Raw genomic sequence first — 26,336 nt, forward strand, 5'->3', positions numbered from 1 at the left:
GTGTGTGTTTTTCGAGGTCTCTCAAAATTTCCCCCATGGAATTAATCTCCAGTTGCCTAGGATGGTAGCTGGATTAATAACTCATTCTCTATTTACTACCTTTCCTTTTTAGATTAACTCCCCATCTACTTGTATTCTTTACAACTCCCAATAAAATGCTTGCACTTGAATCCACAGCTCAGAGTCTACTCTGCGGGAAACCCACACTAAGACAGATAGGTTGTGAGTAAAGCAATCCTAGTAGGAGAACTAAGCTCCAGCAAGACACATCTTGCAACTCACACGGGAGAACTGAAGGGGCCCCCTTCTGCCCCCCCCAACCCAGCGTGTCCCTTTCCCACTCATCCTAAGTCTCATCTCTGAAGATCCCAAAGCGCCCTGAATGTGCAGCTTCGCTATTTATTTCACAGGATGCAGAATCCATTTTTGTTTTATCTCTTTCCAGACAGTTGGTTTGTTTTAATGGACTGCTCTTCCGCCTGTGCATAATTCTTCTCTAAATTAAATTCTCTCCTCAGCCCCACATAATACACACTGGGCTGTCAGCTCATTACTTTTACATCCTCCCTTGTTCTGTTTATGCAAAGGTTTAATTAACTATGAATTGCTGTGTAGGCAACAGGAAAAAGCCCACCCCCCAGGTGGCTGTGTGACTCAACTCTGTGAGGAAAGAGAAGCAATAGAGTGCTGTGGGAAGGGGCCAGAAGTGAGGAGACAGCATGAAGATTTTCATCCTCTCTCTACGATTTTCAGTGATTCATTAGCTACTAAATATGTATTAAGTTGCTGCTGTGTGCTTGTCATCATTCTAGGTGTGAGAGTGGTGAATCAGAGCATGGGCCCTGACCTCACAGAGTTTACGGTCTGCCAGGGGGAACAGACAGATTGTCTTAGGTTATCTATTGCTGTATAACAAATTGCTTCAAACAACAATAAACATTCATTGTGTATCACATTTTCAATTCCAGTATCTCAAATGGGATCACATATGGGTCAGGCACTCAGGAGCAGCTTGACTGGGTGGTTCTGGTTGAAGGTCTCTTGTGAGATTGCAGTTAAAGTCATCTGGGCTGCAGTCATCTGAAGGCTTCACCGGGAAGTCTTTCACATGGACTGTTGGATCCATGCCCAAGGTGGGCCATTCACATGGCTGGCAAGTTCATCCTGGTTGTTGGCAGGAGGCCCCAGTTACTCTTCATGTGGGTCTCTCCCTGAGATGCTTGAGTGTCCCCATGGCAAGGCTGCTGGATTCCCAAAGCAGGGCAGAGTTATGCCCTTTCTGATGTAAGCCTGAAAGTCATACATCATTTCTTCTACATTCTGTCACACAGACCAGCATGATTCAAAGTAGGAAGAGACTGCACAATGGCATGAATACTGGAAGGTGAGGATCACTGGGTGCCATATTGGAGACTGTCTATCACAATAAGTAAACAAAGAAAGTTGGCAATAATTGCACATTGTGATCAGTGATATTAAGAAAATAGAGTAATGTTGATGGTGACTGGCCAGGGACAGCAGGTTACACAGTGAAGGTAGTCAGGGAAGGCCTCTTTCTAGCTGTGTAAAACAACAAAATTTCCCTAGCCTTTTTTAACCCTCAGTGTACTCATTTATGAAAGGGGAACAATAATCATTCTTAGCTCACAGGGTGGTGTGAGGCTCAAATGGGACCAGAAGTATGAACATTCAATTGTTATTTTACTTTCTGCACTTAAGTGGTTACACTTCTGCTTCCAAAAGACCAATAATCTTAACTGGGATAGGTGGGTGGTCCCTTTGCTGCCAGCTTCCAAAGGAAAATCCTAAAAACATTTGGGCAGAGACCAGAGCTCCTAGGACCCAGCTGAGCTACACAGCCAGCAAAAGAGAAACTTGATTGTTCTCTGGCTTCCAGCTAAGAAAACACATTTGGCTAAAAAGTATTTGTCAAGCTCCTGTGCCTGCATGAGGCTTAGATATTGGCAGGTTTGATTCATCCCTCTGGAGAAGGACATCTCTTTCACAAAATTTCAGCTCAGTCAGTGCTGGATAGAATAAACAAATTCTAAAATTCACAATTCTGGATATAAAAGACAGGCACAGCTGGATTTCGTCTTTTTTCTACCCTCTGTCCTGGGCAGGAAATTAGAGTCAGGATCCATTCCCGGAGCTCCCTCTGCTTTATTTTGCCAACTGCTGTACGTGTTCAAGCTTCTATCTCCTCGTTAGCAAAAGGAGGTATTCTGACCATCAGCAAAGATAAAATTATGATGATACACAATGCTCAAGATGGTGTAAGAAATGGACAATGTTCTATAGGACTGAAGGGAGTAAAAATTGGTTTGACCAGTCTTGGAGGCAAACTGACAATCGTGGAAATTATTAGAAGAAGCCTTTTTAAAAAGCATACCCTTTAGGGACTTCCCTGGCGGTCCAGTGGTTAAGATTCCGCACTTCAAATGCAGGGGGCGCAGGTTTGATCCCTGGTTGGGGAACTAGGATCCCACATTCCACATGGCATGGCCAAAAAAAAGAAAGAAATCAATATAATAACCTAATTGTAATATAAAGGTGAAATTAAAGGAAAGTAATTTATTTAAAAGAAAAAATTACCCTTTGAAGGAGCAATTCCACACATGGAATTTATCCTGATGAAATAATTAAGGATGTGTACCAAGTTGTAGGTATTTACATGGAAATATTTCTGTAATATTACATTTTTAAAAGAATTTTGCAAGATAATATATACAATATGATCCTATGTTTTTGGAAAAAGATATAGATATAGACATTTGATCAACACAGCGATGAGAGTTCATATTTTAATCTTGCAGACAACAGAGATTTTTATTAGCTCACATCAAAAATTTAAAAATATTGATCATGTAGTAAGTCTCAAAGACAGTCAATAAATTTCAAAGAATTGATATCATAAGTTCATATTCTAAGATAGCAAAAGAATTCAATTTTTTTAACATCTTTATTGGAGTATAATTGCTTTACAATGGTGTGTTAGTTTCTGCTTTATAACAAAGTGAATCAGCTATACATATACATATATCCCCATATCTCCTCCCTCTTGCGTCTCCCTCCCACCCTCCCTATCCCACCCCTCTAGGTGGTCACAAAGCACTAAGCTGATCTTCCTGTGCTATGTGGCTGCTTCCCACTAGCTACCTATTTTACATTTGGTAGTGTATATATGTCCATGCCACTCTCTCACTTCATCCCAGCTTACCCTTCCCCCTCCCTGTGTCCTCAAGTCCATTATCTACGTCTGCGTCTTTATTCCTGTCCTGCCTAGAATTCAATTTTAAATCAACAAAATGCTTACTAAAAAGGAAAATATCGTTTTGTGAATTAAGAAACAATCTTTAAGTGACCCATGGGATATAGAGGAAATCACAAGGGAAATTACAAAATACTGGGAACTGAGAAGCAATGAAAATATTGCATACCAATCGTGTAGTATCCTACAAGCTAAAACAGGACATCAAAGAAAATGTGTAGGCTTAATAAATTATCAAAGAAAGAAATATGGCTTAGACTGGGACCTGTACCTTAATATCTATGCCCCCTCTTTCCTGTAATAATAAAACCTCTGGTTTCTAGGTAGGCACACGGCTGCTCAGAATGAAGACCACCCTTCCCAGCCTCTCTCATAGTTAGAATGGCCAGTGTTGAAGTTCTGGCCAGTGGACTGTAAACAAAAGTAATATGTACAGTTTTCTGATCATGTCCTCAAAGTGACTTCTTGACACTTTTCACCTTCCTGCTGATAGAAATATAGACATAGTGGCAGTAGGTTGGCTGTGGTATAGTAAATAATTTGTCTGGTCTTTGTCCCAGGTTCCTGGCATGGAGCTTCAAAGATCCTAGGGATTTACTGAGTGATAGGAGCATCTCTATTATGCTAATGAAATGACACATGGTGGAACCCTAGAGAGCTTCAGGATAGGGGCTGGTCACTAGAAAGACCAAGCACATGATTAGAGGGCTAAGACTTTTAAGCACCCAACTTCTGGGGAGAGGGCAGTGGGCAGGATATTGAGTTTAATCACGTGGCCAATGATTTAATCAATCTTGCCCATTTAATAAAAACTCTGAACACCAAAGCTCAGAGGAGCTTCCTGATTGGTGCACACACTGATGTGCTGGGAGAGTGATGCACCCTTGAATCCGTGGGCATTGGCCATGGAAGCTCTGCATCAGGACCCTTCTAGACCTCTCCCTATGTGTATCCTTTTGAAATTATAATCATAAATATCATACTTTCAGTGAGTTCTGTGGATCATTCTAGTAAATTATCACCCCTGTGTGGAGTTGTGGGAACCTCCTAGACTGGTAGCCAATTGGTCAGAAGTTCAGGTGGCCTGGGGACCCCCTTGCAGCTGCTGTCTAAAGTGGGGGCAGTCTTGTGAAAGGATGAGCCCTTAACTTGTGGAACTGTATTGCAGTACATCCAATTGGGGTGGATACAGAGTAGCAAACAACTATACCAGTTTTCCCAGTACTGAGGGGTTTCCCTGGGCATGGGACTTTCAGTGCTAAAACCAAGAAAGTCCCAGGCAAACCAGGACAAATCACTCTGTGTTGTGGTGCTTCTAAAGGTATAAGGACAAGGCAACACCTTGAAGACTCGTGAAGCAAAAAGACAGAAAGATCCTGAGTCCCTAAGGATTTCATGGAGCAGAACTTCCTCCTTATGGACCTGGACTGGCTACTTCTAGCATTTTACATGAGAAAAAAATATTTGTCCTGTTAAAGCCACTATTTCTGTTAAACACGGACTCACCTAATTTGGGTACCTTAAAGTGGAGTGCTGAACATAACAGAGACAAATATCCATGTGGCTTTAGAATACTAACTGGGTGATGGCCATGTTGACTCAGATATTGCAGGTTGGAAAACTAGTAATCCTTGTTACACAGGGACTAAATATTTGGCAAAATAGTATTGCACTGCTTTGGAAGATAGAACACAGATTCAATGAGGCTATAGTGCTAGAGGAATACATATATAATATATAGAGTATGTTGGTCTGAGTTAGCACTGCTCGTGGTTTTCAGAGAAGCGATATAAATCCAAAATAAAGCTAGCCAGCTAGCACTGAAGCACACTCTGCCTGCGGTTTACAATCTAAGTTGACCAGGAGTTTATTTGCTTGGGGTTTTTCAGGTTTGAAAATTGCTTCTCTACCCCCAAAATACAGCTATTAGGAGTGATAGCCCTGTAGTGCCAGACTTAGCAGGAAATAAAACCATGGCCCCCAAATGTATTCAACACCTTCTTTTAAGAGATGTTTTTGCCAGAACATTGGAGCCAGCCTCTAAGAAATGATTAGATGAATGAAGTCTTTGTTTTAGGTGCAACTAGTTAGCTGCCACTAAGTTGAAAGAGAGAGTAATGAGCAAAGCACAGAAGTAAATTCAAAACAGAACCTTCAGGTTTAAATTTTTATTTCTAAGAGAAAGAGAGCTGGCTGTGGGTGTTTGACAAAGAATTGACTTGCCATGTACCATCAAGAAGTGGGTTTCAAAATCTTTCTAGTCCACAAGGAGAACGTGCTCTGAACGGCCCACTTCAGATGTGTCAAGGGAGGATCATGGATAAGAAAGAACATCCAAAATGGTAATGCCAGACGACATCAGAAGATGATGAACTAATGAGTTCGTCCAAGAGAGGGAATCATACTGGATGGGCAATGGGGTTTGATCAATCATTAGGGGGCATTTGCTGTTCTGTGTTTCACCTTCCCCGCTGTCCAAATGAGATTTTTTTATGATTGTTTTCCTAACCCTACTTCATCATTGTATATTGGCTATATGAGAGGCAGATAATTTATCTTGTATTTTTTTAAGTCATTTAACCATGAAGAGCCACACATAGACCTAATGGAGAGGACCGTGCATTACCCAGAGATCCTAGACTTTGAGTTGGGTTCAATAACTACAAGGGACCTTGGAATTGTCTCCTTTGGTGTAGGGATGGTTGAGAAGATGGGAACACATGGATGTTTGGGTAGCAAAGGGATGGACTGTGGCCAAAGCTGCTAGTTGTTCCCAGTATCTGTTACCCTTTCCTTCCACAGTAACAGATCCCTTAATTTTTAGCTGGACACAGGGCTTCTCAGAACAAAAACCAAATTTACCAGCATCTCTTGTGTGGCCATCAGAAGAGTTCTTGCCAATGGGATATGAGCAGACATGATGCATGTAATTTCCAGGTCATATCTTCAAGGGAGGAAATCCTTTCTTCTCCTCCTCCTCCTTCCTGTTGGTCGGAACAGAGTCAGAGATAAATTATCTTGCAACAAGTGTATAAGAGGAAAACTGTACAAACAACAAAATAGAAGGATACTGAATCCTTAGGCTTTTGTGAAGCACAGTTGCTATGCCAGCCCTGGATTTCCTACCTCCTACATTTTCATGTGTGAGAAAAATAAACTTTTGTCTTGTTTAAGCTGTAGTTATTTTGGGTCTCTGCTATATGCAGCCAACTCTCTAATGCTAACTAATGTAAGAAATATTGAGAATAAATGAATTATGCATTCACTTTTAAACCTAGAAAGAAAACTCAAAAAAGTAGAAATAAGCAAGTAAAAATAAGAGCAGAATTAATGAAATAGGAAAAAGTAGTTTTGACAAGAAGTTTTGACAAAGAACAAGCAAGTTCACTGAAAATAATAAGTATGTAGATAAACTATTTTGCAAAAATGATCAAGAAAAAAAGAAAGAAGGCACAAATAATATTCTCATTAGATCATAATTAATATACAAGAAAAGTTTTTTAATTATAAGAGATTCTTACAAATCACTTTAGGTTGACGTAAGACATAGATACAAGGAGAATTTTTCTATAAAAGTATAGAAAACCAAAATTGACAGAGGAAAAAAATAGAAAATCTGAATATGTCAATAACTATTTTTTTAAGAATCATTTGTCAAAATTCTTCTACACCCCCCAAAAACATACTATGCCCAGACAGTTTTATGATCAAATTTTACCAAACGTTCAAGGAACAGACTATTTCTATATTGTATAAATTCTTTCAGAGAAGAGAAAAGAAAGGTACCAGACCATCTTATGAGACTAGATTAACCTTGATTCTAAAACCAGATATGGATAATTAATTAGTCAGCTTTACTGCAGTGACAACCCAAAAATCTCCATGGCTTACATAAACAAAGATTATTCCTCATTCATATTACATGTGGACTGCAGGTCAGCTGAGGCCCTGGCCCCGGCTGCAACTCTGTTCCATGTGTCTTTGCATTCAGGGGCCCAGGCTAAAGGAGCATTCCTTATGTGGAACATGCTCATTTGGGGGGCAGAGGAAAAGAGTCAGAGAGCTAGTAAATAATTGTAATGCCTCTTAAAATCTCTTGGTTTATGCTTGGGACTGACAGAGAGTCACTTCCACACACAGGTTCAAGATCAAACTTGACAAAAGAGAAGAGAGAATTAAATAATTGTTAACAATAATGCAATTCTCTACAGATAGTATCAGAAGAAAATTATAGACCAATTTCACTTTTAAATATTAATATGAATATCCTAAATAAAACAGTCCACTGAAGCCAACTTTTTAAAAATCATAATATATGATCAAATACAATTTATGCCAGGAATTTATGCAAGGATGGTTAAAAGTCAGAAAATTTGACGTGATGCATCACACTGGCATATTAAAAGCTAAAAACATACTATATATTTTCTCAATAGTTGCAGAAAAAATATTCAATAAAATTCAGCAGCCATCCTTACAATTTTAGCAAATAAGAAACAGGTTTTTTTAACTGAAAGATGTATGCAAAATAATAATAAAGGCTATAATAAACATTATTCTTAATGGTTAAATTTCAAGGGAATTTCCATTAAAATTAGAAACAACACACAAAAATCTATTATTTCCCCTCCTGTTTTTCTGAAGATCCTAGTCAATTTAACAGGCAAAAAAGGAAGAAATATTTGCTACAAGGATTGGAAAAACAAAAGGCAAAATTGTCATTATCTGCCTACAATTTGATTGCTACCCTGGAAATCCCAGAGAATCTAAAAACTACTAGAACAAATGAGATATTTTAGTTCAGTTGGTTAACTGAAGTTCAAATTTTTAAAAAATTCCATCAGTTATTTTTATACACCAAATATAGCCAAATGAGAAAATGTATACAGACTTTTTTTAAAAAACAGTATTCACACAGTCAAAAATCATAAGGTACCTGGGAATAAATCTAACCAAAAACGGTGTAAGACTTTCTGAAAAAAAATTTCAAAACACACTGAAACACTTTTGGAAGGCCTAAATAAATGGCAAGCTGTATTACGGATGGGAAGGGAGACCTATCATAAGGAGGCCAATTCTCCATAAATTAATTTGTAAACTCCATAGGATTCTAATCAAAATCCAAATAGGGCTTTTCGTGGAACTTGTGCTAATTCAAAATCCCCATGTAAGAGCAAAAATCTAAGAATAACCAAGGCAATTCTGAAAAAAGAACAAGAAATGAGGAGAGTGGTCTACCTTAAAAGATAGGGAAAATATGGTTAAGCTGTAGTAACTGGGGCAGTATGGTATTGGTACGGGAGTAAAACCATGGTCCCCTAGGACAGAACAGAGAGCATAAATGCAGAGCTACCTATGTAGATGAATGAAGTATATGACAGCATTACATATCTAGATAGCCACTCAACAGTTTGGGAACGATTTGACTTCTGTATGCAAAAAATTATACCTTTGTTTCAGGCCACACATAATTTTTTAAATTGCAGGTGGATTAGAGACATAAATGTGAAAAATAGTTTTTAGAAGAAAATGTACACTTTCTTTTTGAACTCATGACTGGGAAGAATTTCTTAAGAGATAAAAAGCACAAAACGTAAAGGAAAGATTGACAAATTAAAATTAAAACCTTCTCTATAAAAAAAAGATACTATAAACAAAGTGAGAAGACTAAACAAAGTGATTACAGCTTTTTGTGATACATGGAGCCAACCACAAATTAATTCCCAGAATATGTAAAGAACATGTACAAATCAATAAGAAAATACAGAGTCTTCAAATATTCTGATCCCGATTAACCAAGATGGCGGAGTAGAAGGACGTGCTCTCACTCCCTCTTGCGAGAGCACCAGAATCACAACTGGCTGCTGGACAATCATCGACAGGAAGACACTGGACTTCACCAAGGAGGATACCCCAAGTCCAAGGACAGAGGAGAAGCCACAGTGAGACGGTAGGAGGGGCGCAATCAGAGTAAAATCAAATCCCATAACTGCTGGGTGGGTCACTCACAGACTGGCGAGCACTTATACCACAGAAGTCCACCCACTGGAGTGAAAGTTCTGAGCCCCACGTCAGGCTTCCCAACCTGGGGGTCCGGCAACGGGAGGAGGAATTCATAGAGAATCAGACTTTGAAGCCTAGTGGGAATTGATTGCAGGACTTCGACAGGACTGGGGGAAACAGAGAACCCACTCTTGGAGGGCGTACACAAAATAGTGTGTGCATCGGGACCCAGGGGAAGGAGCAGTGACCCTGGGGGAGACTGAACCAGACATAACTGCTGGTGTTGGGGGGTCTCCTGCAGAGGCGGGGGCTGGCTCTGTTTCACCGTGGGGACAAGGACACTGGCAGCGGAGGTTCTGGGAAGTACTCCTTGGCGTGAGCCCTCCCAGAGTCTGCCATTAGCCCCACCAAAGAGCCCGGGTAGGCTCCAGTGTTGGGTTGCCTCAGGCAAAACAACCAACAGGGAGGGAACCCAGCCCCACCCAGCAACAGTCAAGTGGATTAAAGTTTTACAGAGCTCTGACCGCCACAGCAACAGTCAGCTCTACCCACCTCCAGAGCCTCCCATCAAGCCTCTTAGATAGCCTCAACCACCAGAGGGCAGACAGCAGAAGCAAGAAAAACTACAGTCCTGCAGCCTGTGGAACAGAAACCACATTTACAGAAAGATAGACAAGATGAAAAGGCAGAGGGCTATATACCAGATGAAGGAACAAGAAAAAACCCCAGAAAAACAACTAAATGAAGTGGAGATAGGCAACCTTCCAGAAAAAGAATTCAGAATAATGATAGTGAAGATGATCCAGGACCTTGGAATAAGAATGGAGGCAAAGATTGAGAAGATGCAAGAAATGATTAACAAAGACCTAGAAGAATTAAAGAACAAACAAACAGAGATGACCAATACAATAACTGAAATGAAAACTACACTAGAAGGAATCAATAGTAGAATAACTGAGGCAGAAGAACGGATAAGTGACCTGGAAGACAGAATGGTGGAATTCACTGCTGCGGAACAGACTAAAGAAAAAAGAATGAAAAGAAATGAAGACAGCCTAAGAGACCTCTGGGACAACATTAAACGCAACAACATTCGCATTATAGGGGTCCCAGAAGGAGAAGAGAGAGAGAAAGGACCAGAGAAAATATTTGAAGAGATTATAGTTGAAAACTTCCCTAACATGGGAAAGGAAATAGCCACCCAAGTCCAGGAAGCGCAGAGAGTCCCATACAGGATAAACCCAAGGAGAAGCACGCCGAGACACATAGTAATCAAAGTGGCAAAAATTAAAGACAAAGAAAAATTATTGAAAGCAGCAAGGGAAAAACGACAAATAACATACAAGGGAACTCCCATAAGGTTAAGAGCTGATTTGTCAGCAGAAACTCTACAAGCCAGAAGGGAGTGGCATGATATACTTAAAGTGATGAAAGGGAAGAACCTACAACCAAGATTACTCTACCCAGCAAGGATCTCATTTAGATTTGATGGAGAAATCAAAAGCTTTACGGACAAGCAAAAGCTAAGAGAATTCAGCACCACCAAACCAGCTCTACAACAAATGTTAAAGGAACTTCTCTAAGTGGGAAACACAAGAGAAGAAAAGGACCTACAAAAACAAACTCAAAACAATTAAGAAAACGGTCATAGGAACATACATATCGATAATTACCTTAAACGTGAATGGATTAAATGCTCCAGCCAAAAGACACAGGCTTGCTGAATGGATACAAAAACAAGACCCATATATATGCTGTCTACAAGAGACCCACTTTAGACCTAGGGACACATACAGACTGAAAGTGAGGGGATGGAAAAAGATATTCCATGCAAATGGAAATCAAAAGAAAGCTGGAGTAGCTATACTCATATCAGATAAAATAGACTTTAAAATAAAGAATGTTCCAAGAGACAAGGAAGGACAGTACATAATGATCAAGGGATCAATCCAAGAAGAAGATATAACAATTATAAATATATATGCACCCAACATAGGAGCACCTCATTACATAAGGCAATTGCTAACAGCGTTAAAAGAGGAAATTGATAGTAACACAATAATAGTGGGGGACTTTAACACCTCACTTACACCAATGGACAGATCATCCAAAATGAAAATAAATAAGGAAACAGAAGCTTTAAATGACACAATAGACCAGATAGATTTAATTGATATTTATAGGACATTCCATCCAAAAACAGCAGATTACACGTTCTTCTCAAGTGCGCACGGAACATTCTCCAGGATAGATCACATCTTGGGTCACAAATCAAGCCTCAGTAAGTTTAAGAAAATTGAAATCATATCAAGCATCTTTTCTGACCACAACGCTATGAGATTAGAAATGAATTACAGGGGAAAAAGCATAAAAAACACAAACACATGGAGGCTAAACAATACATTACTAAATAACCAAGAGATTACTGAAGAAATCAAAGAGGAAATCAAAAAATACCTAGAGACAAATGACAATGAAAACACGACAACCCAAAACCTATGGGATGCTGCAAAAGCAGTTCTAAGAGGGAAGTTTATAGCTATACAAGCCTACCTAAAGAAACAAGAAAAATCTCAAGTAAACAATCTAACCTTACACCTAAAGGAACTAGAGAAAGAAGAACAAACAAAACCCAAAGTTAGCAGAAGGAAAGAAATCATAAAGATCAGAGCAGAAATAAAGGAAATAGAAACAAAGAAAACAATAGCAAAGATCAATAAAACTAAAAGCTGGTTCTTTGAGAAGATAAACAAAATTGATAAGCCATTAGCCAGACTCATCAAGAAAAAGAGGGAGAGGACTCAAATCAATAAAATCAGAAATGAAAAAGGAGAAGTTACAACAGACACCGCAGAAATACAAAGCATCCTAAGAGACTACTACAAGCAACTTTATGCCAATAAAATGGACAACCTGGAAGAAATGGACAAATTCTTAGAAAGGTATAACCTTCCAAGACTGAACCAGGAAGAAGCAGAAAATATGAACAGACCAATCACAAGTAATGAAATTGAAACTGTGATTAAAAATCTTCCAACAAACAAAAGTCCAGGACCAGATGGCTTCACAGGTGAATTCTATCAAACATTTAGAGAAGAGCTAACACCTATCCTTCTCAAACTCTTCCAAAAAATTGCAGAGGAAGGAACACTCCCAAACTCATTCTATGAGGCCACCATCACCCTGATACCAAAACCAGACAAAGACACTACAAAAAAAGAAAATTACAGACCAATATCACTGATGAATATAGATGCAAAAATCCTCAACAAAATACTAGCAAACAGAATCCAACAACACATTAAAAGGATCATACACCACAATCAAGTGGGATTTATCCCAGGGATGCAAGGATTCTTCAACATACGCAAATCAATCAATGTGATACACCATATTAACAAATTGAAGAATAAAAACCATATGATCATCTCAATAGATGCAGACAAAGCTTTTGACAAAATTCAACACCCATTTATGATAAAAACTCTCCAGGAAGTAGGCATAGAGGGAACCTACCTCAACATAATAAAGGCCATATATGACAAACCCACAGCAAACATCATTCTCAACGGTGAAAAACTGAAAGCATTTCCTCTAAGATCAGGAACGAGACAAGGATGTCCACTCTCACCACTATTATTCAACATAGTTCTGGAAGTCCTAGCCACGGCAATCAGAGAAGAAAAAGAAATAAAAGGAATACAAATTGGAAAAGAAGAAGTAAAACTGTCACTGTTTGCAGATGACATGATACTATACATAGAGAATCCTAAAACTGCCACCAGAAAACTTCTAGAGCTAATTAATGAATATGGTAAAGTTGCAGGATACAAAATTAATGCACAGAAATCTCTTGCATTCCTATACACTAATGATGAAAAATCTAAAAGAGAAATTATGGAAACACTCCCATTTACCATTGCAACAAAAAGAATAAAATACCTAGGAATAAACCTACCTAGGGAGACAAAAGACCTGTATGCAGAAAACTATAAGACACTGATGAAAGAAATTAAAGATGATACCAACAGATGGAGAGATATACCATGTTCTTGGATTGGAAGAATCAACATTGTGAAAATGACTATACTACCCAAAGCAATCTACAGATTCAATGCAATCCCTATCAAATTACCAATGGCATTTTTTACGGAGCTAGAAAAAATCATCTTAAAATTTGTATGGAGACACAAAAGACCCCGAATAGCCAAAGCAGTCTTGAGGGAAAAAAACGGAGCTGGAGGAATCAGACTCCCTGACTTCAGACTATACTACAAAGCTACAGTAATCAAGACAATATGGTACTGGCACAAGAACAGAAACATAGATCAATGGAACAAGATAGAAAGCCCAGAGATAAACCCACGCACCTATGGTCAACTAATCTATGACAAAGGAGGCAAAGATATACGATGGAGAAAAGACAGTCTCTTCAATAAGTGGTGCTGGGAAAACTGGACAGCTACATGTAAAAGAATGAAATTAGAATACTCCCTAACACCATACACAAAAATAAACTCAAAATGGATTACAGACCTAAATGTAAGACTGGACACTATAAAACTCTTAGAGGAAAACATAGGAAGAACACTCTTTGACATAAATCACAGCAAGATCTTTTTTGATCCACCTCCTAGAGTAATGGAAATAAAAACAAAAATAAACAAATGGGACCTAATGAAACTTCAAAGCTTTTGCACAGCAAAGGAAACCATAAACAAGACGAAAAGACAACCCTCAGAATGGGAGAAAATATTTGCAAACGAATCAACGGACAAAGGATTAATCTCCAAAATATATAAACAGCTCATTCAGCTCAATATTAAAGAAACAAACACCCCAATCCAAAAATGGGCAGAAGACCTAAATAGACATTTCTCCAAAGAAGACATACAGACGGCCAAGAAGCACATGAAAAGATGCTCAACATCACTAATTATTAGAGAAATGCAAATCAAAACTACAATGAGGTATCACCTCACACCAATTAGAATGGGCATCATCAGAAAATCTACAAACAACAAATGCTGGAGAGGGTGTGGAGAAAAGGGATCCCTCTTGCACTCTTGGTGGGAATGTAAATTGATACAGCCACTATGGAGAACAATATGGAGGTTCCTTAAAAAACTAAAAATAGAATTACCATATGACCCAGCAATCCCACTACTGGGCATATACCCAGAGATAACCGTAATTCAAAAAGACACATGCACCCGAATGTTCATTGCAGCACTATTTACAATAGCCAGGTCATGGAAGCAACCTAAATGCCCATCAACAGACGAATGGATAAAGAAGTTGTGGTACATATATACAATGGAATATTACTCAGCCATAAAAAGGAACGAAATTGAGTCATTTGTTGAGACGTGGATGAATCTAGAGACTGTCATACAGAGTGAAGTAAGTCAGAAAGAGAAAAACAAATATTGTATATTAACGCATGTATGTGGAACCTAGAAAAATGGTACAGATGAGCCGGTTTGCAGGGCAGAAGTTGAGACACAGATGTAGAGAACAGACATATGGACACCAAGGGGGGAAAACTGCGGTGGGGTGGGGATAGTGGTGTGCTGAATTGGGCGATTGGGATTGACATGTATACACTGATGTGTATAAAATTGATGACTAATAAGAACCTGCAGTATAAACAAACAAACAAAACAACTAATACTAAACTTTCATTGGGTTATTTGTATGGAAATATGTTAATATAAATGTTTCAGACATTACATGAAATTTCTAAAAATCTTATATGTTCTGGTATAATGTTATAAGTCATAATCCTAGTTATTACTTTAAAATGTATATCTCAGAAATAACTAATTTTCTTGTCAACTGCATTATTATGAACTTTCATCAAATCTTTAACCGTGGTCATTTTTAAGTCTTTTGTCATTTACAGACAGTTCTGGGTGTACTCTGATGCTTTTGTAAATATGTTCCTATAAAAGGGTTTCATCTTCAGGAAATTCATGGAAAAGACTTTGACAAGTACAGGTTTCTGGTACCTGACTGTACTGCTGAACTGAATGAATAAGCATTTTCAGAACTCTAATGAAAAACTGATGAGCTCATAAAAGTGCTAACAAAAGATCAAGATGAAAAAAAAAATTAATTACATGGGACTGAGTGAACTGATGAGGATGAGTATAATTTTTGTGACTTTCTGGTTGAATTTAAAAAAAGAAAAAATCCCACAAGAACTCAGAGGCAAAGAATATACAAATCAATTTTCACTGCAAAGTAAAGGAGCTGTTGCAGTGGAGGATTACTGGACTGAATGTCAATATTATGACATAGTATGAGTGTGTTTCATGTTTGGTAATTGCAATCATTGTTGCTTTTGTTGTGGTCTTCCATGTACAATGCTTGGTGTCAGTCTATTTATCTCTTGTAAAAATAAAATACAGTGTGTGTGAAAAAAAAAAACAAACTTAAAATTAAATATTGTCTTATATCTTAAAAAAAAAAAAAAAAAAAATTCTGATCCCTAAATCAAAAGTTACAATAGCAGGTGCCCAAAATTGCAGGTGCTAATTTTTGATCAAGCTGTTTCTTACTCTGGCATCTTTAGACTCCAGCACAGTGAAGCTCAATTTGCTAGAAGCGATAAATGCCCACATCAGTCAGAAGCAGACGGAAGTTTGCGATAAGATTTGAAATGGAGTAATTCGGTGTTGCTAGAGGACAGGGTGAGATAGAAAAACCAGATACAAGAAATGAGAAAGCAGTGAGGAAAGCATGGCTAAAATAAACAAACAAGTAAACCAGACTCCAGAGAAAGACGAGAGTGGGCTTAATGACAGAGGCACATGAGGATCAATAAGTTCATCGGAGACATCTCTGCCCAAACCCAGAGTGGGGAAACTGGCTTAACAGTAGTGCCATAAAGAGAAATTCCAGAGTTTGAGTCAACAGTGAAGTCAACAAGAACCAACAGTGGGACGTCACTATTAATAGACTAAGGCCACCTTGAACTACACATCAGAAATAGGTGTTCTCCATATACATTATTGATACTATGTATAAAATAGACAACTGATGGGAACATATAGCACAGGGAAGTCTACCTAATGCACTGTGGTAACCTAATTGGGAAGGAAGTCCAAAAGGGAGGGGATATCTGTATGTGTATGGCTGATTCATTTTGTTGTGCAGTGGAGGCTAACACAACATTGTAAAGCAACCATACTCCAATAAAAATTAATTTAAAAAAAAGAAAAGAAATAGGTGTTCTCAGGAAAAGAGTGAGAGCTACTATCTTCTTCTCACTAATCTGACAATACTTGGAAATGGTGGTCCATTCCAGGTCTCCCACTACACGGAGGACACCTAGGAAAATTGACTTTCCCATCAACAAAAGGTTGAAAGCCATTCCCATTGAGTGAGTATGTATTGTAAACCTACTGTTTGTTCATCAAAGTACTAGGTAGTGAATTTACAACAATGATCAAGACATGCGCAATCACCACCCTTAGAGATTGGGGTGTGGTAGGAAGGGGCAAATGGAGAGAGTTCAACAACACGTCATTGGAATGTGTGCCATTTTATGACGGGTATATATAAGGCACAAAGGGAGTAGAAGGTGAGGCATTGCATCAGTCAACTTAGATTAAGTTTTGCTGTAGTAACAAGCAATCCCTAGACTTCAATTTCTTGTAAACATAAATGTTTAATTCTCAGTCTTATTGATGTCCATTGTGAGTCAACTGTGGCCCTGCTCTTACCTGCACTTCATTCTAGGACCCAGAATGGAGAACCAGGCTCTATGCCAACCTCATATCAGAGGGAAAAGCACAATGGCAGAACCACGCAACAGTTCTGAAAGCTTCTGATCAGAAATGACATACTTTTTTTCTATCACATTTTAGTGGACAAAGTAGGTTACAAGGCCAGCACTTGTGGCAGTTTGGTGGAAATAAAATCCACTTGCAAGGATGGGTCCAATGGGGAAGAGTTTGAAAGGAAGAGTCAGCAAATATTTTGAAAAAATAAAATCTATCAGTATAAGAAAAATATATAAGAATGTGTATTCTTACATATTAATATATATTCTTTTTAAATTTTTATTGGAGTAGAGTTGATTTACAATGTTGTGTTAGTTTCTGCTGTACAGCAAAGTGAGTCAGTTATACATATACGTATATCCACTCTTTTTTAGATTCTTTTCCCATACAGGTCATTACAGAGTATTGAGTAGAGGCCCCTGTGCCATACAGTAGGTCCTTATTAGTTATCTATTTTATATATAGTCGTGGGTATATGTCAATCCCAATCTCCCAATTTATCCCTCCCCTTCCCTAACCCCCCTGGTAACCATAAGTTTGTATTCTACATCTGTGACTCTATTTCTGTTTTGTAAGTAAGTTCATTTGTATCATTTAATATACATTCTTATACACAGTATAAGAAAAAATGAATGCATATGTTCAGAAAAAAACACTAAGGTTCATGGCAGCAATATTCATAGTAGACCAAAAAAAATGGAAAATAACTGAAATGCCCATCAAGAACAGAATGGATCAAAAAATTATGGCATATTCCTACAGTGGGTCATACAATGGAATAACACACAGGAAGGAAAAAGAGTGAGCTTGTCACAATACAGATGAGGGGAAGGAGCCAAATACAAAAAGTGAATACAGTGTGATTCCATTTATAAGAAGTTTAAAAGGAGGCAACACTGATCTATGGTGATAGAGGTCAAAACAGCAGTTACTTTTGAGAAGTATCTGCTAAAGGAAACATGAGGGAGCCTTGGGAATGCTGGAGCTGTTTTATATCTTGACTTGAGTGGCTATATACCTAAAGTGGGTTCACTTAAGTGTATGTAAGTTATCTTAATTATTAAAGAAAAAAGAAAAAAATCTGTACCATAGACCCCTAACCTGGAGAGGTGGGACCTCTCAGGAGAGGCTTGCTAGAGGAATTTACTTATAAACTCAGACTTAAAAAATGAGCAGAAGTTATCCAGGTGGCTCAGAGGAACGTGTTGCAGGCAGAGGACACATGTACATGAATACTGGAGGACCAGAAAAGTCATGGCACAATCAAGATGCTGAAACACTTTCTAAAAAGGTCAGCATGTCAGCTGCCAAGGGAAGTGCTGAGAGCCTTGATTGGAAAGGGCCAAAACTTGAGGGGAATATTAAGGATTTTGGTGCTTTGCGTGAAGAGCATGGGGCAACCACTGAATGGTTTTAAACAGGGAAATGTCACAGTGGTGTTTTTATTTTTGAAAGAATCACTCTGCCTACAATGAAAGTGAAGTTGAAAAGGCAAAATGGAAGCTGAGGAGCCAGATAGGAGACTGCTGCATTTATCTAAAGCAGAAAAGAGGGGGGTCCAAAATAGAATAACTGATAGTAAGGGCCACATGGCTTTTTGTCTTATTTTCTGTGCCAATTAATTATGGAGGTGAAAAGAAGGAACCAGATTCAAGAGATATTTAGAAGAGGAGGAGCTTCAAGATGGCGGAAGAGTAAGACGCAGAGATCACCTTCCTCCCCACAGATACATCAGAAATACATCTACATGTGGAACAGCTCCTACAGAACACCTACTGAACGCTGGCAGAAGACCTCAGACCTCCCAAAAGGCAAGAAACTCCCCACGTACTTGGGTAGGACAAAAGAAAAAAGAAACAACAGAGACAAAGAATAGGGATGGGACCCGCACCAGTGGGAGGGAGCTGTGAAGGAGGAAAGGTTTCCACACACTAGGAAGCCCCTTCGCGGGCGGAGACTGCGGGTGGCGGAGGGGGGAAGCTTCGGAGCCACGGAGGAGAGCGCAGCCACAGGGGTGCGGAGGGCAAAGCGGAGAGATTCCTGCACAGAGGCTCGGTGCCGAGCAGCACTCACCAGCCCAAGAGGCTTGTCTGCTCACCCGCCGGGGCGGGCGGGGCTGGGAGCTGAGGCTCGGGCTTCGGTTGGATCGCAGGGAGAGGACTGGGGTTGGTGGCTTGAACACAGCCTGAAGGGGTTAGCGCACCACAGCTAGCCGGGAGGGAGTCCGGGGAAAAAGTCTGTAGCTGCCGAAGAGGAAAGAGACTTTTTCTTGCCTCTTTGTTTCCTGGTGCGCGAGGAGAGGGGATTCAGAGCGCCGCTTAAAGGAGCTCCAGAGACGGGCGCGAGCCGCGGCTATCAGCGCGGACCCCAAAGACGGGCATGAGACGCTAAGGCTGATGCTGCCGCCACCAAAAAGCCTGTGTGCGAGCACAGCTCACTATCCACACCGCCCCTCCTGGGAGCCTGTGCAGCCCGCCACCGCCGGGGTCCCGTGATCCGGGGACAACTTCCGCCGGAGAGCACACGGCGCGCCTCTGGCTGCTGCAACGTCACTCCGGCCTCTGCCGCCGCAGGCTCGCCCCGCCTCCTCCGTACCGCTCCCTCCCCCCGGCCTGAGTGAGCCAGAGCCCCCGAAGCAGCTGCTCCTTTAACCCCGTCCTGTCTGAGCGAAGAACAGACGCCCTCAGGCGACCTACACGCAGAGGCCGGGCCAAATCCAAAGCTGAACCCCGGGAGCTGTGCGAACAAAGAAGAGAAAGAGAAATCTCTCCCAGCAGCCTCAGGAGCAGCGGATTAAACCTCCACAGTCAACTTGACGTACCCTGCATCTGTGGAATACCTGAACAGACAATGAATCATCCCAAATTGAGGAGGGGGACTTTGGGAGCAACGATATATATATATTTTTTCCCTTTTTCTCGTTTTGTGAGTGTGTATGTGTATGCTTCTGTGTGTGATTTTGTCTGTATAGCTTTGCTTTTACCATTTGTCCTAGGGTTCTGTCTGTCCATTTTCTTTTTTATTACTTAAAAATTTTTTTCTTAATAATAATTTTTTTAACAAGTTTTTTAAAAATTTTATTTATTTATTTATTTATTTATTTATTTATTTATTTATTTATCTATCTATTTATTTTTGGCTGTGTTGGGTCTTCGTTTCTGTGCGAGGGCTTTCTCTAGTTGCAGCGAGCGGGGGCCACTCTTCATCGCGGTGTGCGGGCCTCTCACTGTCGCGGCCTCTCGTTGCAGAGCACAAGCTCCAGACGTGCAGGCTCAGTAGTTGTGGCTCACGGGCCTAGTTGCTCCATGGCATGTGGGATCTTCCCAGACCAAGGCTCGAACCCGTGTGCCCTGCATTGGCAGGCAGATTCTCAACCACTGCACCACCAGGGAAGCCCAATAATTATTTTTTATTTTAATAACTTTTTTATTTTATTTTACTTTATTTTATTTTATCTTCTTCTTTCTTTCTTTCTTTTTTTTCTCCCTTTTGTTCTGAGCTCTGTGGAGGACAGGTTCTTAGTGCTCCAGCCAGGCGTCAGGGCTGTGCCACTGAGGTGGGGGAGCCAAGTTCAGGACACTGGTCCACAAGAGACCTCCCAGCTCCACGTAATATCAAACGGTGAAAATCTCCCAGAGATCTCCATCTCAATGCCAAGACCCAGCTCCACTCAATGACCAGCAAGCTACAGTGCAGGACACCCTATGCCAAACAACTGGCAAGACAAGAACACAACCCCATCCATTAGCACAGAGGCCGCCTAAAATAATAATAAGGCCACAGACACCCCAAAACACACCACCAGACGTGGACCTGCCCACAACAAAGAAAAGATCCAGCCTCAACCACCAGAACACAGGCACTAGTCCCCTCCACCAGGAAGTCTAAACAACCCACTGAACCAACCTTAGCCACTGGGGACAGACACCAAAAACAACGGGAACCACGCACCTGCAGCCTATGAAAAGGAGACCCCAAACACAGTAAGTTAAGCAAAATGAGAAGACAGAAAAACACACAGCAGATGAAGGAGCAAGGTAAAAACACACCAGACCTAACAAATGAAGAGGAAATAGGCAGTCTACTTGAAAAAGAATTCAGAATAATGATAGTAAAGATGATCCAAAATCTTGGAAATAGAATAGACAAAATGCAAGAAACATATAACAAGGACCTAGAAGAACTAAAGAGTAAACAAGCAACGATGAACAACACAATAAATGAAATTAAAAATACTCTAGAAGGGATCAATAGCAGAATAACTGAGGCAGAAAAATGGATAGGTGACCTGGAAGATAAAATAGTGGAAATAACTACTGCAGAGCAGAATAAAGAAAAAAGAATGAAAAGAACTGAGGACAGTCTCAGAGACCTCTGGGACAATATTAAACGCACCAACATTCGAATTATAGAGGTCCCAGAAGAAGAAGAGAAAAAGAAAGGGACTGAGAAAATATTTGAAGAGATTATAGTTGAAAACTTCCCTAATATGGGAAAGGAAATAGTTAATCAAGTCCTGGAAGCACAGAGAGTCCCATACAGGATAAATCCAAGGAGAAACATGCCAAGACACATATTAATCAAACTATCAAAAATTAAATATAAAGAAAACATACTAAAAGCAGCAAGGGAAAAACAACAAATAACACACAAGGGAATCCCTATAAGGTTAACAGCTGATCTTTCAGCAGAAACTCTGCAAGCCAGAAGGGAGTGGCAGGACATATTTAAAGTGATGAAGGAGAAAAACCTACAACCAAGATTACTCTACCCAGCAAGGATCTCATTCAGATTTGATGGAGAAATTAAAACCTTTACAGACAAGCAAAAGCTGATAGAGTTCAGCACCACCAAACCAGCTTTACAACAAATGCTAAAGGAACTTCTCTAGGCAGGAAACACAAGAGAAGGGGAAGACCTACAATAACAAACCCAAAACATTTAAGAAAATGGGAATAGGAACATACATATCGATAATTACCTTAAATGTAAATGGATTAAATGCTCCCACCAAAAGACACAGACTGGCTGAATGGATACAAAAACCAGACCCATACATATGCTGTCTACAAGAGACCCATTTCAGACCTAGGGACACATACAGACTGAAAGTGAGGGGATGGAAAAAGATATTCCATGCAAATGGAAATCAAAAGAAAGCTAGAGTAGCAATTCTCATATCAGACAAAATAGACTTTAAAATGAAGACTATTACAAGAGACAAAGAAGGACACTATATAATGATCAAGGGATCAATCCAAGAAGAAGATATGACAATTGTAAATATTATGCACCCAACATAGGAGCACCTCAATACATAAGGCAAATACTAACAGCCATAAAAGAGGAAATCGACAGTAACACAATCATAGTAAGGGACTTTAACACCCCACTTTCACCAAAGGACAGATCATCCAAAAAGAAAATAAATAAGGAAACACAAGCTTTAAATGATACATTAAACAAGATGGACTTAATTGATATTTATAGGACATTCCACCCAAAAACAACAGAATACATATTTTTCTCAAGTGCTCATGGAACATTCTCCAAGATAGATCATATCTTGGGTCACAAATCATGCCTTGGTAAATTTAAGAAAATTGAAATCGTATCAAGTATCTTTTCTGACCACAACGCTATGAGACTAGATATCAATTACAGGAAAAGATCTGTAAAAAATACAAACACATGGAGGCTACACAATACACTACTTAATAACGAAGTGCTCACTGAAGAAATCAAAGGGGAAATCAAAAAATACCTAGAAACAAATGACAATGGAGACACGACGACCCAAAACCTATGGGATGCAGCAAAAGCTGTTCTAAGAGGGAAGTTTATAGCAATACAATCCTACCTCAAGAAACAAGAAACATCTCAAATAAACAACCTAACCTTGCACCTAAAGCAAGTAGAGAAAGAAGAACAAAAGCACCCCAAAGTTAGCAGAAGGAAAGAAATCATAAAGATCAGATCAGAAATAAATGAAAATGAAAGGAAGGAAATGATAGCAAAGATCAATAAAACTAAAAGCTGGTCCTTTGAGAAGATAAACAAAATTGATAAACCATTAGGCAGACTCATCAAGAAAAAAATGTAGAAGACTCAAATCAATAGAATTAGAAATGAAAAAGGAGAAGTAACAACTGACACTGCAGAAATACAAACGATCATGAGAGATTACTACAAGCAACTTTATGCCAATAAAATGGACAACCTGGAAGAAATGGACAAATTCTTAGAAATGCACCACCTGCCGAGACTGAACCAGGAAGAAATAGAAAATATGAACAGATCAATCACAAGCACTGAAACTGAAACTGTGATTAAAAATCTTCCAACAAACAAAAGCCCAGGACCAGATGGCTTCACAGGCAAATTCTATCAAACATTTAGAGAAGAGCTAACACCTATCCTTCTCAAACTCTTCCAAAATATAGCAGAGGGATGAACACTCCCAAACTCATTCTACGAGGTCACCATCACTCTGATACCAAAAGCAGACAAAGATGTCACAAAGAAAGAAAACTACAGGCCAGTATCAGTGATGAACATAGATGCAAAAATCCTCAACAAAATACTAGCAAACAGAATCCAACAGCACATTAAAAGGATCATACACTATGATCAAGTGGGGTTTATCCCAGGAATGCAAGGATTCTTCAATATACGCAAATCTATCAACGTGATACACCATATTAACAAATTGAAGGAGAAAAACCATATGATCATCTCAATAGATGCAGAGAAAGCTTTCAACACAATTCAACACCCATTGATGATAAAAACCCTGCAGAAAGTAGGCATAGAGGGAACTTTCCTCAACATAATAAAGGCCATATATGACAAACCCACAGCCAACATCGTCCTCAATGGTGAAAAACTGAAACCATTTCCACTAAGATCAGGAACAAGACAAGGTTGTCCACTCTCACCACTATTATTCAACATAGTTTTGGAAGTTTTAGCCACAGCAATCAGAGAAGAAAAAGAAATAAAAGGAATCCAAATCAGAAAAGAAGAAGTAAAGCTGTCATTGCTTGCAGATGACATGATACTATACATAGAGAATCCTAAAGATGCTACCAGAAAACTACTAGAGCTAATCAATGAATTTGGTAAAGTAGCAGGATACAAAATTAATGCACAGAAAACTCTTGCATTCCTATACCTAATGATGAAAAATCTGAAAGTGAAATTAAGAAAACACTCCCATTTACCATTGCAACCAAAAGAATAAAATATCTAGGAATAAACCTACCTAAGGAGACAAAAGACCTGTATGCAGAAAATTATAAGACACTGATGAAAGAAATTAAAGATGCTACAAATAGATGGAGAGATATACCATGTTCTTGGATTGGAAGAATCAACATTGTGAAAATGACTATACTACCCAAAGCAGTCTACAGATTCAATGCAATCCCTATCAAACTACCAATGGCATTTTTCACAGAACTAGAACAAAAAATTTCACAATTTGTATGGAAACACAAAAGACCCCAGACAGCCAAAGCAATCTTGAGAAAGAAAAACGGAGCTGGAGGAATCAGGCTCCCGGACTTCAGACTATACTACAAAGCTACAGTAATCAAGAAAGTATGGTACTGGCATGAAAACAGAAATATAGATCAATGGAACAGGATACAAAGCCCAGAGATAAACCCACGCTCATATGGTCACCTTATCTTTGATAAAGGAGGCAAGAATATACAGTGGAGAAAACACAGCCTCTTCAATAAGTGGTGCTAGGAAAACTGGCCAGCTACATGTAAAAGAATGAAATTAGAACACTCCCTAACACCATACACAAAAATAAACTCAAAATGGATTAAAGACCTAAATGTAAGGCCAGACACTATCAAACTCTTAGAGGAAAAGATAGGCAGAACACTCTATGACATAAATCACAGCAAGATCCTTTTTGACCCACCTCCTAGAGAAATGGAAATAAAAACAAAAATAAACAAATGGGACCTAATGAAACTTAAAAGCTTTTGCACAGCAAAGGAAACCATAAACAAGACGAAAAGTCAACCCTCAGAATGGGAGAAAATATTTGCAAATGAAGCAACTGACAAAGGATTAATCTCCAAAACATACAAGCAACTCATGCAGCTTAATATCAAAAAAACAAACAACCCAATCCAAAAATGGGCAGAAGAGCTAAATAGGCATTTCTCCAAAGAAGATATACAGATTGCCAACAAACACATGAAAGAATGCTCAACATCATTTATCATTAGAGAAATGCAAATCAAAACTACAATGAGGTACCACCTCACACCAGTCAGAATGGCCATCATCAAAAAATCTACAAACCATAAATGCTGGAGAGGGTGTGGAGCAAAGGGAACCCTCCTGCACTGTTGGTGGGAATGTAAATTGATACAGCCACTATGGAGAACAGTGTGGAGGTTCCTTAAAAAACTAAAAATAGAACTACCATACGACCCAGCAATCGCACTACTGGGTATACACCCTGAGAAAACCATAATTCAAAAAGAGTCATGTACCACAATGTTCATTGCAGCTCTATTTACAATAGCCAGGACATGGAAGCAACCTAAGTGTCCATCGACAGATGAATGGATAAAGAAGATGTGGCACATATATACAATGGAATATTACTCAGCCATAAAAAGGAACGAAACTGAGTTATTTGTAGTGAGGTGGATGGACCTAGAGACTGTCCTACAGAGTGAAGTAAGTCAGAAAGAGAAAAACAAATACCGTATGCTAACACATATATATGGAATCTAAAAAAAAAAAAAAAAGATCAGAAGAACCTAGGGGCAAGACAGGCATAAAGACGCAGACCTACTAGAGAATGGACTTGAGGATACGGGGAGGGGGAAGGGTAAGCTGGGACAAAGTGAGACAGTGGCATGGACATATATACAGTACCAAACGTAAAACAGATAGCTAGTGGGAAGCAGCCGCATAGCACAGGGAGATCAGCTCGGTGCTTTGTGACCACCTAGAGGGGTGGGATAGGGAGGGTGGGAGGGAGGGAGATGCAAGAGGGAAGAGATATGGGGACATATGTATATGTATAACTGATTCACTTTGTTATAAAGCAGAAACTAACACACCATTGTAAAGCAATTATACTCCAATAAAGATGTTAAAATAAAAAACAAAACAATATTGTAAAGCAAGTATACGCCAATAAAAGTTTTTAAAAAATAAAAGTAAATGAACATACAACAACAACAACAAAAAAGAGATATTTAGAAGGAAGAATTGACAGGACTACTAGATGTCAG

At 39.3% G+C, this 26,336-nt stretch overlaps 1 long non-coding RNA gene across 1 annotated transcript in view; it reads right to left on the reverse strand.

The window, feature by feature from the left end:
* Positions 1-26,336, reverse strand: part of LOC133103593 (uncharacterized) — a 330,085-nt gene that overhangs the window by 182,098 nt on the left and 121,651 nt on the right. The window contains exon 6 of the long non-coding RNA XR_009703328.1: positions 6,134-6,255. This is a non-coding gene — a long non-coding RNA (uncharacterized LOC133103593). The remainder of the gene's footprint in view (positions 1-6,133; positions 6,256-26,336) is intronic.

The sequence above is a fragment of the Eubalaena glacialis genome, chromosome 13, assembly GCF_028564815.1.
Source record: "Eubalaena glacialis isolate mEubGla1 chromosome 13, mEubGla1.1.hap2.+ XY, whole genome shotgun sequence".
Taxonomy (NCBI): domain Eukaryota; kingdom Metazoa; phylum Chordata; class Mammalia; order Artiodactyla; family Balaenidae; genus Eubalaena; species Eubalaena glacialis.